Genomic DNA, 16,406 nt, shown 5'->3' with positions numbered 1-16,406 from the left:
CCTGGAAACAACTCAAAGTGGAAAAAATAAAAAACCAGAATGGGTAAATAAGTTATATAATGGTTATATAATGGAATAACACACAGCAGTGGAAATTAATCAATAGCTATACACATCAACATGGTTTAACCCATGAGCATAAAGTTGATTAGATCTAAAGAAAGTTGCATTCAGTCTTTAAAAGGAAGAAAGTTGATTAGATCTAAAGAAAGTTGCATTCTGTCTTTAAAAGGAAGAAAATTCTGAAGCATACTACAATATAGAATTTTGAGGACGTTATACTAAATAAAATAAGCTAGTCACAAAAAGACAAATGCTGCATGATTCCACTTAAATGAAGTATTTAGAGTAGTCATATTCACAGAGATAAAATGTAGAATTGTGGTTGCCAGGGGTTGGGAGCAAAAGAAAATGGGAAGTTGCTTAAGTTTCAGTTTTGCAAGATATAGAAGTTATGGAGACTGGTTGTACAACAATGTGAATGCACTTAATACTGAATGTATACTTAAAAATAGTTAGGATGATACATGTTATGTCGTACATTCTGCTGTCATTAAATATTTAAACATTTTAAAGAAAGTCGCAGAAGAACACACAGGGTATAATTAGGTTTTTAAAAATTTCAAAAATCTGCAAACTAAGCATGTAATTCTTAGAGATGTAAAACATTTATGGTAAAGTTATATTAAAAAGTAAGGGGAGGCTATGGAACGGGAAAGGGCACATAGGAGTCTTTAATGATAATAGTTTTATTCTAACCCTCAAAATACATGTTAGATACAGTTTAATGGTAGCTCATGTATTATATATATAAATATAGAAACTTTTTTTAAGCCAAAAAATCGTGGTCTGAATGTCAGAATTGAGAGCAGTATGACAGAGTATATGAAACCAAGTTCCAGGTTAGAAAGTCATTTTGTTTGCAATAAAACACCAGATTTCTGGTTAGAATCAGAATTTATGTTCAGCCTGTTCAATAAAATGTGAGTAGCCACTGTTTTCTTATACTCCCTTAGCAACAGCTAAGTACTGCATGGAAGAAAACAGCCATATCACAGATGCTCTGGCAGTTTCTCTCTAAATACTCACTATTAGCCTAACCCAAAATAGAATTCTACTTGTAAAAGAAGGGAAATTGAGGATTCAGAAGAGAGCTTTTTTGGGAAACAATTTAAAAATTGTTTACCATTAAATAGAATGCAATGTCATGTCAGATTACTTCGATACTTTTTTATATTATTAAAAGACTATATACTGTATATATACTATATATAAACATATATGTACATATATACTGTATGCATATACTATATACTGTGTGTACTATATACTATAGAAAATTAAGACATATTTAAGAAAATAATAACCTTTTGGGTGAAAAGCCTAAAAAATGGCTGCCCTATTACCATTCAGAGTTTAATGAGGACTGAAGAAAATGCAGGGCTTCAAACTACCAGTGAGATTATGTCCCCCTCTTTTCCACACGGCTGCCAAGGCCTAATGAGGGATGCATTCAATACAGAAAGGGCTGTGATTCACCCATGTACCATGGCTCCACAATGAGTCAAATCCACAAATGTTGACAGCTCCCAGCCTCAACCCTGGTCACCATCAGAAGGGCTGAGCAGCTGAAGCCCCATGTCCATTGTTCCTCTGATATCAGTGAGTGACAACAAAGCCTGGAAACAGTTCAGACTAGAGCCAAGAACAGAGAGACAGGGCAGAGAAGATGCAAAGGGAAAAATCAAACCAAGAGGCAGCATTGAGATAATTCTAATGATGCCAGACAACTTGGGCCATTGCTGCAGATGAAGCTACAAATAGATTTTATTTTGATATATAAATAAAATGAGAATGAAGGAAGTTGATGAGAACCTTACAATCACATGCCTGAATTGGTGAGCTGACAAGGTCATTTCTAATCTGTGGTATCTGTTAATAGACAGCAGCATTGCTTACATTGGACTTTTATTTCTACCAGTTAAGTGCTTAAAATATATCTTGATAAACAAGTTTAACTATAAGAACGTCTGGAGAGTTTCATATGCTTGGCTTTTAAAAATTTGCCACTTGCTTCCAGAAAATGTTATTAAGAAAATGTAGGAATGTCTCTTTTTAGCATTGGATTTATCACAACTGTTTCCATCAAAATGGAGACAACAGCCAACAACTTAAAACAGCAAAATTCCTAAGTGTCTACTTAGGAATTTCTAAGTTCTGAAGTTTTTAACCTCCAGAATTTATGAATTGATACCCACTCCTACTCAAACTTCATTGTAAAAAGTCTATTTTCACTTGTTTCAACTTTGTAAAAAAAAAAAAAAAAAAAAAAAAAAAAGCACAAAAACCAAACTAGGTTTCAGAAAACCTCAAAAATATAAAAATATAACTGATAATGGAAAACATACCAAGTTTAAAACTGTTTTTGCAAAGAAGGCACGAGCCATTCAAGTTTGGTTACTCAAGACTTTTCTAAGAAATTAACCCATTTTTGAAATGCTTCTTTCAAAATAACCTACTGTAACAGTGCAACATGAGTGCTTCAGAAGTCCATATCATCACATATTTCCCAATGGTATAATAGGCCAAAGGCTTTAAGAGGGCATATGATACCAGATATGATCTACCAACAGTGAAATAGTACTGTAATGGTCACCAGAAAAACCTCTGTCCATAGCCTGAAACAAAGACATTATAATCAGCTGATGTCTTTACTGGGGTGAGGTGAGGATAGAGGAAGGAAGGGGTAGAAATTGCAGAAAGAGTTTACCGTATGTGGAATGTAAGTGCCAATAGAAGTGTGACAGATTCATGCTGAAGTACTTTTTACTTGCTGAAATAAAATCTAAAGATGCATCTAATAAAAATTGGATTGTGTGGATGATGATCATAAAATTAACAAAAACAACAAATAAATTGGAGAATGGACAAAAATGAGAGTAAGAAAATATGGAGCTATTTGCCTTTGAGTATTCTTCTATTTTTCAGGACTGCAATGCCAAGTTGTTTTTCTTACAGTAAATTAGTCAGCAGGAATAGGGACATCATTTCTATTGCTATCATGTCATGATTTGTTGATGATGGCATTATTTATTTTAAATTGTGGGTATTTTTTTTCAGTTCTATCAAAATTCTTAACTGAAACATTTGTTCTTTTGTTTATAACACAGAAAAATGATCCTCTCAAATTTGTGAATCTTGCATAAAAATTTAAAAGAAAGCCACCATTATTAAGAGACATTTAACATAATAAAGTACATTGCACAAATTGTCCATGAGACTTTTTCCTCCCTGGAGGAAATGACAGCTGATGTTAATGCGTGTCTTTAATAACTCTTAATTCAGAGGCTGATTTCTGTTACTTAAGAGGTCAAGGTTCACCAGCAGACGCCTAGGCCTGGGGCAGGCAGATACGAAGCATATTATGGAAGATGACTCAGTGGCTACACCAGATGTTCCACAAAGCTCAACAAGACTTCTGAGGCGTGCCATCAGGGACAAGAAACAGCCTTCCAGTTTACTGTGCTAATAATTTTATTTCCATTTAGAAGAAACCAGACTAGAGGAAAATCTCATAAAAGGTACTTGTTTGCTTAATCATTACCCATATTTCATAAAAAGAACCTCTTTATATATTATTACTTGACAATATTCAAAAGTGAATTTTCAGATTGAACTGATATTAAAGCACTTAATAATAACGTTTCTCTTCTTTAGATTTTGATTAATGGTTTGTTGAAATGAATGACATTTACTTTCCAAACATTCAATAACACAGGGATAAAAGATACCTATTATAACATAAAATATATAGTATTTGCTATTTGTATTTTTGTCACCAGAATTAAATTCATGAATGTACATGTACATGAATATTAGCCATAAATTTGAGAGAAAAACTGACATATGCTTAGATAAAAATTTGGAAACACTGCATACTAATAACTTTCAGTTATAAATGTGTATATATGTATACACTGAAAAAATATCAGTAGTTGATACCTACTGTACCTAGTGGACCTATAAACACCACAAATTATTTATCTTCACAAAGTAAAGAAGCATATATTTTTATATTGGCTCTTCCTGTGGTTTTCCATTTTAAAAAAATCAAATAAAAATTCAGAGGGAAACAAATTTTTAAACGTAGAAGTATGAAAACAAATAGTTCTGAAAATAGAAAATTGAAAAAGTAATGAATAAGAGAAAATTAATACCTGGCAGTTAAGAAAAAAAGAGATAAAATAAAATAATTCATTTTAAAAATGTAGAGACCTCAACTTTTAGTCTCAACTGGGCCAGGCTTTCTTCCATAAACAACTATACAAAATATATGAGTCAACACTTTCTAAGCAATGGATAGCAGAAGTATAAGAATGCAGTTCCTGGGAGAAGAGAAACTCATAAGGGAGGCCATTATAACCTTGGAATTCTGCCTGGGGACAATTTCCTGACCGCAGAACAAGGGGTTGGAAACCAAGCAAAGCGCTGCAGTTCTGCTGACCTGAGGAGGCACACATCAGAATATGAGGTTCTTGAAGTTACTAAAATCTGAATGGCTGAGTCCTGACAGCTAGAGAGGTGTCAGAGTGTGAAGCACATGGGTTCAGAGGTTTAAACATGCATTCCCCACAGAGCCTTTGGTCAGGGTTGGGTTATTCATATGCAGAGCAATATACAAGGCTAACCATAGGGCTGCTGCTACTGCACTGAAAGCCAAGCTGAGATATTGAGATCAAACAGTGCTAGGAGATGGAGTACTGGCTCAATCAGATGAGAAGAGCTTTGGTAATACTGATATTGCTGAAACACCAGAAAGGTTATGGCTAGGAAGGAAGGACCATAACTTAAAGTAAGGCTTTCATTATGCCTGCCTTTAAAAATTCTAATACCACAACTCATCAAGATCCACGGAGAAGACAGAATTGAGAGATTTGTCAATTTGGAGAGCTTAGAAAACACTTTGGGCTTCCAACAGATTCAATCTAACAACCTGTAAAAAAGATTACTACAAGTTCAATGTGATCATTTAGAAACTAAACTTCTTACAAGACTAAAAAATTCATATACTTTAAAGAAGAAAACAAAATATGGTGTCTACAAAATATCATCTACAATTTCAAATATATAATCAGAACTTACTGTATGTGAAGAAACATAAAAATGACTCAGCATCAAGAGACAAACAATTTCTATAGAAACAGACTTTGAGATCACTATATATTGGAATTAGCAAAGACACTACAGCAGTTTTTATAAATACGTAAGGAAAACATGATCATAATAAGTCAACTAGGGAGTAGTATCTGAAAAGAAATGGAAATTTTTATTTATAAGGAAGTTTTAGAACTGAGCACTATAGTGACCAAAACAAAAAATTCACTAGATATAAAATTCACAGCATATTGTAGATGAAATAAAAAATGAGTTAATGAATTTGAAGAGAGATCAGTAGAGATTATTCAATTGGAAGAACAGAGAATAAAAACATTGAAGCGAAAAATGAACTGAGTTTCAGGGACCCGTGGAATAAATATCAAACAGTCTAATATACAAGGGGGAACCCCCAAAAGTCCCAGAATTTATTTATTAAAAAATCATGTATTTATTCTTACGTGTTTAAACTTCAGTCACCTTCCAAATACTCTCCATTTGATGCAATACATCTATTGAGATACTTTTTCATTGCTCAGAACAGTTTTTGAACTCATCAATTTTGATACCTTCTAGTGTTTGTTCTGCAATTTTTTGTTTCCCCTCTTCCATATTAGCAAAACAGTTCCTTTTGAGAACTTTTTCATCCAGAGAAACAAACAAACAAACAAACAAAAGGTGCTTGGGGTAAGATCGGGTGCAGAGGGAGAGTGGGCCACTGGGGTCATGTGTTTTTGGTCAAAAACTGCTGAACACTCAGCGTGGTACAGGCAAGTGCATTGGTTGTCATGGTGGGAAAAAACCAATCACCTGTTGGCCACAACTCAGGATGTTTCTCCCGCAAATTATAATGCACAACAACTTTAACTGGTAAACTAACATCTATGGGCTCCTAGAACACTTACCTAGCAAGTGTGTCGTGCAATGACCTGCCCTCCAAAAGATAATTCTGGCTTGGGGGGGGATACCCGTTGTATGTGTAATTGGAATAACAGAAGGAGAGTAGAATGAGAAAGGGCAGAAGAAAATATTTAAAGAAATAATAGCCAAATATTTTCCAAATTTGATTTTAAAACGCTGACATTTAAAAAGCTCAGCATGCCTCAAGTAGCACAAATACAGAGAAAACTACACTTAGGCACATCATAACTAAAAATCAAAGAGATAGAAGATTGTGAAAATATTCAGAGAAAAAGACATGTAGGAGAGAACATACAAATTAAAGTAGACTTCTCAACAGAAAAAATAGACACCAGAGAGCAATAGAAAACATATTTAAAGTACTGAAAGAAAAATAAAACTGTCAACCTAGAGTCCTATATACAGTAAAAATAAACTTAAAAACAAGAGTGAACTGTATACACTTTAAGATAAATAAAAACTATGAGAATGTATTGACAGGAGACAAGGATTTAGGCTGAAGGGAAATGATAACAGATAAAACTCAGAACTGATAGAAAATAATGGAAATTCATTTTTATCCCAGAGGAATGAATAACAACAAAAGTGAAAATAGTTGGGTAAATGTGAAAGAAGGCATGGTGGTTCATACCTATAATCATAGCACTTTGGGAGGCTGAAACAGGAGAATTGCTGGAGTCATAATTTTGAGACCAGCCTGGGCAACACAGTGAGACCCTGTCTCTAAAAAATAAAAATAAAAAAATTGTATGAGCATAGTGGCGCATGCCTGTAGTCCCAGCTACTTAGGAGACTGTGTGGCAGAAGAATTGTCTGAACCCATGAGGTCGAGGCTGTGGTGTGCCCTGTTTGCATCACTGCATCCCAGCCTGGGCCACACAGTGAACCCCAACTCAAAAAAGTAAAAGACTATTTTTTCTGAGTGTGATTTCTTCCAAAAACGGCTGTCTTGTTTAAAGATAATATCATTGTAAGGTGGGATTAATAATGTATACAGAGGTAAAATAAGTGAAAATAGGCCAAAGAGTTAGGGATAATTACATGGGATTATACTGATGTAAGACAATTAAACTTGTGAAGTAAAAAAGTGTGAAGTGTAAGTAGAAAGAGGAAATGGTAGAAAATGTGAAGTGGTACAATAATAATACTAAAAAACATTGAAAAATTAAAGATAAATATTGTGTATCCTAGAGCAATCACTAGAGACGATAAAACAGAAATAGTTAAAAAACTAAGAGAAGAAAGAAAATGGAAAACCAAGTTTTTCAATTAACCTAAAAGTAAAGGAGTAGTAGAGGAAAATTTTAAAAGAAAAAATGGAAAAAAATAGCAAGAGGTATCTCTCTCTCTCTCTTTTTTCTTTTTTTTGAGTTGGAGTCTCACTCTGTTGCCCAGGCTTGAGGACAGTGGCATGCTCACGACCACTCCAGTGTCGGCCTGCTGGGCTCAGGCGATCCTTCTACCTCAGCTTTCCAAGTAGCTGGAACTACAGACTTGCATTACCACTCCCAATTTTTTGCTTTATTGTAGAGATAAGGTCTCATCAAGTTGCCCAGGCTGTTCTTGAACCCATGGGCTCAGGCAATCCCTTCATCTTGGCCTGCCAAAGTATTGGGATTACAGGCTTCAACAAGATGTATCTTAAACATAACAATATCAATTGGCATCTTATATGTAAAAGAATTGAACAATCCAATTAAAAGGCAAAGATTATCAGACTGTATATAAAAGTAAGATCTGGTTATCTAATGTACTTTACAAACTAGAAAGATGCACGCTAATATAATATGCAAATGTGCCGGAAGTAAAAGCCTTCACAAGATTTATAACTGAACAGTCAGAATAAGAAAGTTGATGAGGCTATCTTAATATCAAAATGGTAGTCAAGGTAAAAAGTATTATTTGAGTTAAAAGAGAACATTACGCTATGGTAAAATAAAAAAAGACAATTCATCAGAAAGATATAGCAATCCTAATTGCATATGCATTAATAACAGAACTTCTACATACATAAGCTAAAACTGACAGAATTAAAGAAACAGATATCTAGGTTAGAGTTTTTAAAAAAAAATTATTGCTCTGTTATTAGTTAATAGATCAAGTAGGCAAAAACTCAATAAGAATACAGAAGATCTGAAAAACCCTATTTAGCAACTTCCCCTAATTGACATTCACAGACCATTCTATCCTACAACTTCATAATACATTTTTGTTTCAATAGCTCATAGAGTACTCATCAAGATAGATCATATGCCAGAATGTAAGGTTAGTTTTAAAATTCCAAAAGTTTGAAAATTGGCAGAATATATCCCTGATGATGACAGACTTAAATTCGAAATTAATAATACTAGCCGGGCTTGGTAGCTCACCCTGTAATCCCATGCCTTGGGAGGCTGAGGTGAGTGGATTGCCTGAGCCTGCGGGTTCGAGACCCACCTGGGCAACTTGGCGAGACCTCATCTCTACAATAAATAAAAAAATCAGCCGGGCGTAGTAGCGCCTGCCTGTGGTTCCGGCTACTTGGAAGGCTGAGGCAGAAGGATTGCCAGAGCCCAGCAGGTCGAGGCTGCAGTGGCCGGAAGCGGCCACTGTACTCCAGTCTGGGTGACAGAGTGAGACTCCAACTCAAAAAAAAAAAAAAAAAAGAAATTAATAAGACTAAGATATCTTTAAAAATTCCAAATGTTTGAAAATTAATGAACACATTTTAAAATAACACGTGGGTTAAAAAAAGGCGTCAAGGATAAGTGAAAAAAATTTCAAAATAAATGACAATAAAAATGTAACATATCAAAATATGTAGAAGGTAAGTAAAACAGTGCTAAGAGGAAAATTTATGACTTTAAAAAAAGATTTAAAATCTGTTATCAAGTGTATACGTAAAAGTGTATAGGAATTTAGAAAAGGAAAATCAAATTAATCACAGAGTGAATAGAAAGAAGAAAATAACACAGGGCAGAGATCAATAAAAAAATTACAAATCAAAAGCCTGTTATTTGAAAAATTGTTAAAAATAATAAATTCGTAGTAAAACTAACACTATAAAAAAGAGAGAATATACAAATTGCTAATATCAGGAATAAAGGAAAAACTATCAAGTACCTTATTCTAGTACATTTAATAATGTGGAGGTAATTAATTCCTTGAATGACACAATGTGCCAAAAACAACAACAACAACAAAAACTCAAGAAGAAATAGAAAATTTGAATGCCTCCATATCTATTAAAATTTTTGAATCTAAAATAAAAACCTTCTCTCTAAGAGAACTTTAAACCCAGATGATTTCACTGGTAAATTCTATCAAATATTTAAGAAAAAAAATAATATCAATCTTATACAAACTCTTTCAGAAACAGAGGAAGAGAGCATGTTTTCAAACTCATTTTCTGAGGCAAGCATTAATCTGATACTAAAACCTGTTAAAGATATGACACTGTTTTTATTTACAGAGAACAAGATTATTTATGAAGAAAATCCCAAGAAATGTACTAAAGATTAATAACAGGATTTAGCACTGTTAAATAATACAAGGTCAATGCACAAGCATTAGTTGTATTTTGAATAAACATGGGGGAGTGCTTTTGACTTTAAGGTAGGCAAATTATCCCTATGTGAAACAAAACAAAACAAAGCAAAAACACCTGCCACAAAAGTAAAAATTTTTGCTCCTCAAATAATACTTTAAAGAAAAATGCAAATCACTTTTAAGCAAGCTGGGAGAAAACATTTGCAAAACACCTATCTGACAAAGGATTCACATTTATTTATTTTATTTTATTTGGAGTCAGAGTCTCACTCTGTGGCCCAGGATGGATGGAGTATAGGGGCACGCTCACAGCCACTACAGCCTCAACCTGCTGGACTCAGGTAATCCTTTCGCCTCAGTCTATCCAAGTAGCTGTAACACAGGTATGTGCCACTACGCCCAGCTAATTTTTTTGATTTATTGTAGAGATGAGGTCTCCTGAGCTCAGGCAATCCTCTTGTCTCTGCCTCCCAAAGTGCTGGGATTACAGGTGTGGGCCACCGCACCCGGCTAAAGGACTCACATTTAAAATGTATTAAGAACTCTTACAAATCTTTACTATAAAGACAACCTAATAAATGGGGACAAGATGAGAACAGACATTACATAAAAGGAGATACATAATTGAATAATAACCCATGAAATATGCTCAGCATTATTAGTCATCAGAAATGTAAGTTAAAATTATAATGAGATACCAATGCACATGCATCAGAATGTCCATAATTTAAACAAACAAACAAAAAACAAACAAACAAAAAACTGACAATGCCAACTGTTGACAAGGAGAAACTGAAACATGTACATATCATGGGCAGAAATGCAAAGCAGTCCCTTTAGCAATTTCTTGTAAAGTTATACATGGCGCTTATTCACTAGGAGCCAAGTGTATCCATCCAAGAAAAATGAAAACATATTGACTTCAAAACTTATGTTGAAAATGCAGAATAGCTTTAACTGTAATAGCCCTAAACTGTAAACCACTCAAAAGTCCATAAAAGGTGAACTGAACTATAGTCATAAAATAGAATACTGCTCAGCAAGAAAAAGAACAAACTATTGATCTATGTCACAAATTGATGAATCTCAAAACATAATGCTGAGCCAAGAAGCCAGACATACTGAATATATTCTGAATAATTCCAATTATATGATTCTCTAAACAGGGGAAATGCATCATCCCTGCTAGAAATCAGATCCGTGGTTTCTGGAAATGGGGACAGGTAACAAGTGAAAGTTTGTAAGAGGGGACTTTCTGGATACAGGGAATGTTCTATGTCTTGACTTGGGTGTGAGTCATATGGCCTACACATTTGGCAAAACTCATTAAATTGTACAATTTAAATGGGTGCATTTACTCAGTTAATTAATAAATGTCCAAGTGCAGACTGATTTACAATTGGCAGAACTACTTTTGCACAAAAAACACTATTTTTACACAAAAGTCATTCATAACAATTTATTACACTTAAAAAATTCTAAGCAGACCTCTCAGTCTCATCTATATTTTTGGACATTACCTGAGCTTTCTACACCCAAATCCTAAGAAGAGGTCTAGTAGGATGTTAAATGTGAAACACACACTAAATATTGCCCCTAAATGTCAAAATCCAGACAGATGATTTCAGATGCACTATTATATGTTTAACAATCTATTCAAAAGTAGTATATCTCACTTATTTCTCCCTAGAAAAAACCAAAAATTGAGTGATGATAAAATTGGAAGAGGGAAAAAGCAATTCAAGCAAATGTCTACCCTAATTTCAGTCATGATATCTTTTCTGATGGTTACTGAATAAGGTCGAATTAGTGTTATGCTCAAGTTCTTAAATCTAGTCCCAAGTTTTAATGTCAGACAGGTGTGAGCCTGGTGAAATGAGTCACAGAGATAGTTTAGTAGGTTTCTCTCTGCACATGGCTTGGACATCTTATGTTAAGACAAGAGGAAAATCTATACAAAAATTGCAAAGTTGACTGTATTCTCTTTTACAAATGTAAAATTCTGCTAAAGATTTTACAAAGGTTGTGCATTGTTCTCTATTTACAGAGAACAATCTTAGCATGAAATAAATCCTAAGAATTGTACCAAAAATATATAAGATTCATGAGTGACTTGCACAAAAATCACAAAGAGAACTATTTCATAAGAAATACAGAATAAATATTGGCTAGGAACTAGATAATATTTATTTTAGGTTTTCCAAAAGTCAATAAAATCTGAGTCGTTGGTAGAATTTCTTAGTTGTTTTGAAATTTCAGGTTCTTTCACAGGGCAATCACTTCTGGGTCTTCATAAAAGCCTGACAAGGTAGATTTTTTTTTTAAAGAAACCAAGAAAATGTGGTATAAAAGAGATCACTAAAATGAGTTCTTCAATAACTTGATTATAGCCAGTATGAAAAAACGTCAAGATTGGTGTATATTCACAGATACAATTTTGTTTTTCTTGTGTGACTATGGATATTGACCCCTCAGGACAGAGATTTGAAAGTCTTACATTCACATTAGACATAGTCTCACTTACCCTAGCTGCTGTCCATAGCTGCTGTTTCTTTTTCTTTCTTTCTTTCTTTCTTTTTCCTTCTTTCTTTCTTTCTTTCTTTCTTTCTTTCTTTCTTTCTTTCTTTCTTCCTTCCTTCCTTCCTTCCTTCCTTCCTTCCTTCCTTCCTTCCTTCCTTCCTTCCTTCCTTCCTTCCTTCCTTCCTTTCTTTCTTTCTGTCTTTCTCTCTCTCTCTCTCTCTCTTTCTTTTTTTGAGTAGGAGTCTCTGTCCCCCAGGCTGATGTGCAGTAGCACACTCATGGCCACAGCAGCCTCGACCTACTGGGCTCAGGTGATCCTTCTGCCTCAGCCTTCCAAGTAGCTGGAGCTCCAGGCGTGTGCCACTATACCTAGCTAATTTTTTGATTTATTGTAGAGATGAGGTCTTACCAAGTTACCTAGGCTGGTCTCGAACCCCTGAACTCAGGCAATCCTTTAGTCTAATTTTTAAATTTATTGTAGAGATGAGGTCTTGCCAAGTTACCTAGGCTGGTCTTGAACCCCTGAACTCTCTCCTCTCTGCCTCCTGAAGTGCTGGGATTACAGGCATGAGCCACCGTGCCTAGGTCATTTTTTTTTTTTACAACCCTTTGTTATAAGAACATCCATAATGAAAAAAGGTCAAAGGTTGTGATTTAGAGATTAAAAACCAGCAACACCTCATGCATTTACTTTACACAATCTATTGTTTGCATCCGTATCTTGTCTTAAATATAAGACACTTACATAATGCTTTAGTTTTTTTTTAGAAAGACTCTGACATACTTTATTACATATGATCATCAATGTTGTTAGATACTGTTATCCTTTCATTTTTAACAATTGGGGAAAGGCTCAGAGGGGTTAAATGACGTCTCTAAGGTAAGAAAGCCAGAAGATGGCAAAGTCAGTCTAAATTTAGGATTCATGACTCAGTCTGTTTCCCTATTATATATAGCCAGAAATATTTTAATGGTAAAGATTAAACTGAGAAGGGCCTCAAATCCCGTACATTTTTGGAAGGCTTACAAGATAAGGTATGGGAAAAAGTATTCTACTAGTATAACTGTTGGAGAATTTGATTCCAAAATTGAAAGTGACTAACATTTTAGCTCTCAAAAATTAAAAAGAAAAATCAATGAGGTCTCTAGCTCCTAGTACCTTAATAACAACCAACTTGTTATCAATCAGATTTTTAGGGGAAAAAATACTTTAAAATATAATAAAGGTCATAACTAACTAGTCTAAAGGAGGCTATGCTAGTAACAGAAGGCACATATTTTCAAAAAAGGGTCATGTGCAAAATGAACCTCAGTCTGAACTTTGGGTTTCTCCTGTTTAGCTGTCACTGATTTAAGTCAGTTGTTTGACTTTCAGTGGTTGAGAGCTTCAACCCCAGAGAAGGTGCATGACTTCTTTCTCTGCTGCACCCTAGTGAGCGTGTTAAAAATGAGATACATTTACCAAAGCCCAGCAGGTTCCTCCGTTTGATCCCCTAATCTGAAAGAGCAACCTGATCTCTGACTGCTATGTCTACTTCTGCAGTCACTTTTCCTCAGCATGCTTAGCACAGAGCTTTTGTCTTTCAGAAAGGGCTTTGACTAAAAAATAACTGACTAGCAAGGTCAGGCTCGAGTGAACACTGGTGACAATCCTTTTTGGATGAATATGAGACTCCAGACTTTCAAAGGAGTGAGTTTTGAACAGTATTGTTTTTCTGATCCGAATGTGAAGACGTCCATATTAACATCCACAAAATTAGCGATAAGAGGAATCTTTGGCTACTGGAAATTGGAAAAGATCACTAAAGTGTTAGGTGGTTTTTTTTTTTATTCTTTGGAAAGGACAGGCAAATGGTAAACAAGAGCCAACATCAGGATAATGATTTCTCTACTAACAACTGCAGATTCTATGGCCACCCTCGGCATGGGAGGCATCCACCCACATGACCACATCCAGCGCTGAATCAGAAATACATGTAAGTACATTTCAAAGAGCAAGTACCACTTCAGGCTTGTGAAGTGATTATGGGAAATAATTCTTTCACCTGGGAACTTTTGGGATCACAAATAACTCACCAAACATGAGTACAACAATTGTTCCTATTTCAATGATTTGAAAGACAGTTCAATTTAGAACTGACTGTGTTAATGGGCTATACAGGCACCCAGCTTCAAATGGGGATGCAGCAGAGAGATATTTGGGAACAAAAGCTGGGTTTAAAAGCCTATTCCCTTACTTTTCCCATTGCTTCACCATCAACTGTACTCAGTTGCTATTTGACTGCCATGTGTCCCCAGTTCAACTCTGTATGGCTCTGTTCTGTTTGGTCCCACAAATATTTATCAAGTACCTCCTAAATGTCAAACACAGGGTTACATGCTGAAGATACAAAGATGAATGAGATACTTTTCCTGGACTTATGGAGGTCAACTCTATAAATGAGCTGGAGAGAAGAGTGTTTGTCACTCCAATTTACTTTCTATATTGTTTTCTTCTGAGACACTCCTGGGTGAATTCCTTCATCTTTAAATCTATTCTCCATCAGTGTTCCCATCTAAAGATGTCAGCTTCAGGGCTTTAATAAGGAGGTGTTTGTCCAAACATACAAAGTTGTAGACATGTAGAATGAATAAGTTCTAGAGACTAATGTACAGCACAAGGACGATAGCTAATACTGTATTGCATATTTGGGATTTGGTAAAAGAGTAGATTTTAAGTGTTCTCAGCACACACACACACACACACACACACACAATGTGAGGAGACGGGTATGTTATTTTGCTTTGCCATGAATCTGATTGTTCAGGCAATCCATTTGCCTCGGCCTCCAAAGTACTGGGATTACAGGCTGAGCCACCGAGCCCGGCCCAATTCTGTTTTTAAGTTATATTCCAGGCAAAGAGTTGATGAAGATGGAGTGCTGGAGTCAATGAGTAACTGCAGAGACCTCTGGTTGTTGGCATCCTAGCAGGCACCAGACCTTCAATTGTTCCCAAGAACGGGAAGCTAATAAGCAAATTGCTGGGAGCAAACCTGAAGCCTGCAGTGGAGGGCAAATCTACAGGAACAATTCCTCTAATTCTACCACATGTCAGTGCCCATGATAGGATAATTAGAGAGGCAACTGGAAAAGCAAGAGATTATGTACTAGAGTGGCTGAATTTTATTTTTCCCTAGATAGTCGTCTGGCTACTGGTGAGGGAGAGGCCTCCCTACTTTGGAAAATAATTTTGCTCCTGAAACTATTAACTGACAGTGTATCATAGGCTAAATTGGCTTAAAAGACAAAGACAACATGAACAAAGGCTATGGCTTGCCTGATTGCTGCTCTGAGAAGAGACATTAGACTAACAGTACACTTCCTTCACCTGTTGACAGCATGTTTCCAGTAATTAGACATCTCTGGACATTCACAGAACGCAATTTTAGGCTTCAGGGTAATTTTTTTTTTTTTTTGAGTCAAGATCTCAATCTGTCAACCAGGTTGGAGTGCAGTAGCATGAACATGGCTCACCCCTGCTTTGACCTCCTGGACTCAAGTGAGCTTCTCGCCTCAGCCTCCTGAGTGCTACCATGCCTGGCTAATTTTTTTTGATTTTTTTGTAGAGACAAAGTGTCTTGCTATGGTGTCCAAGCTGGTCTCCAACTCCTGGGCTCAAGCCATCCTGCCTGCCCCAACCTCAGCCTCCCAAAGTGCTGAAGTTTCAAGTGTGGGCCACCACGCCTGGTGTAGGATTCAGAGTAATTAAAAATGGATGAGAAAAGTATACCAACCACGTTTTTGTCACCAGGTAAGTGTAAATTAAAACAACAATGTGATATTACCATATATCCATTAAAATAGTCAAAATTCAGAACACTGACAACACCAAATACAGGTGGTGATATGGAGCAACAGGAACTCTCTTTCATTGTTGGTGGCAATGGAAAATGGATGAGCCACTTTGGAAGATAGTTTGGTGGTTTCCTATAAAACTAAAATGTACTCTTATAACATAATTCAGCAATCACACTCCTTGGTAATCACAGCTCCCAAAGGAGCTGAAAACTATGAGCACACAATAACCTTCACATAGATATTTATGGGTGCTTTATTTATAATTGCTAAACTTGGAAGCAACCAAGATGTCTTTCAGTAGGTGAATGGATAAACTATGGTACATCCAGACAATAGAATACTCCCTAGCACTAAAAAGAACTGTACTATCAAGTCATGGAAACACATGGAGGAAATGTAGATGAATATGACTAAGTGAAATAAGTTAATCTGAGAAGACTACAT

Source organism: Carlito syrichta, unplaced genomic scaffold (genome assembly GCF_000164805.1).
Source record: "Carlito syrichta isolate Samal-C Ts95f unplaced genomic scaffold, Tarsius_syrichta-2.0.1 Scaffold287858, whole genome shotgun sequence".
Classification (NCBI taxonomy): Eukaryota; Metazoa; Chordata; class Mammalia; order Primates; family Tarsiidae; genus Carlito; species Carlito syrichta.
This window is presented reverse-complemented; position numbering follows the sequence as displayed.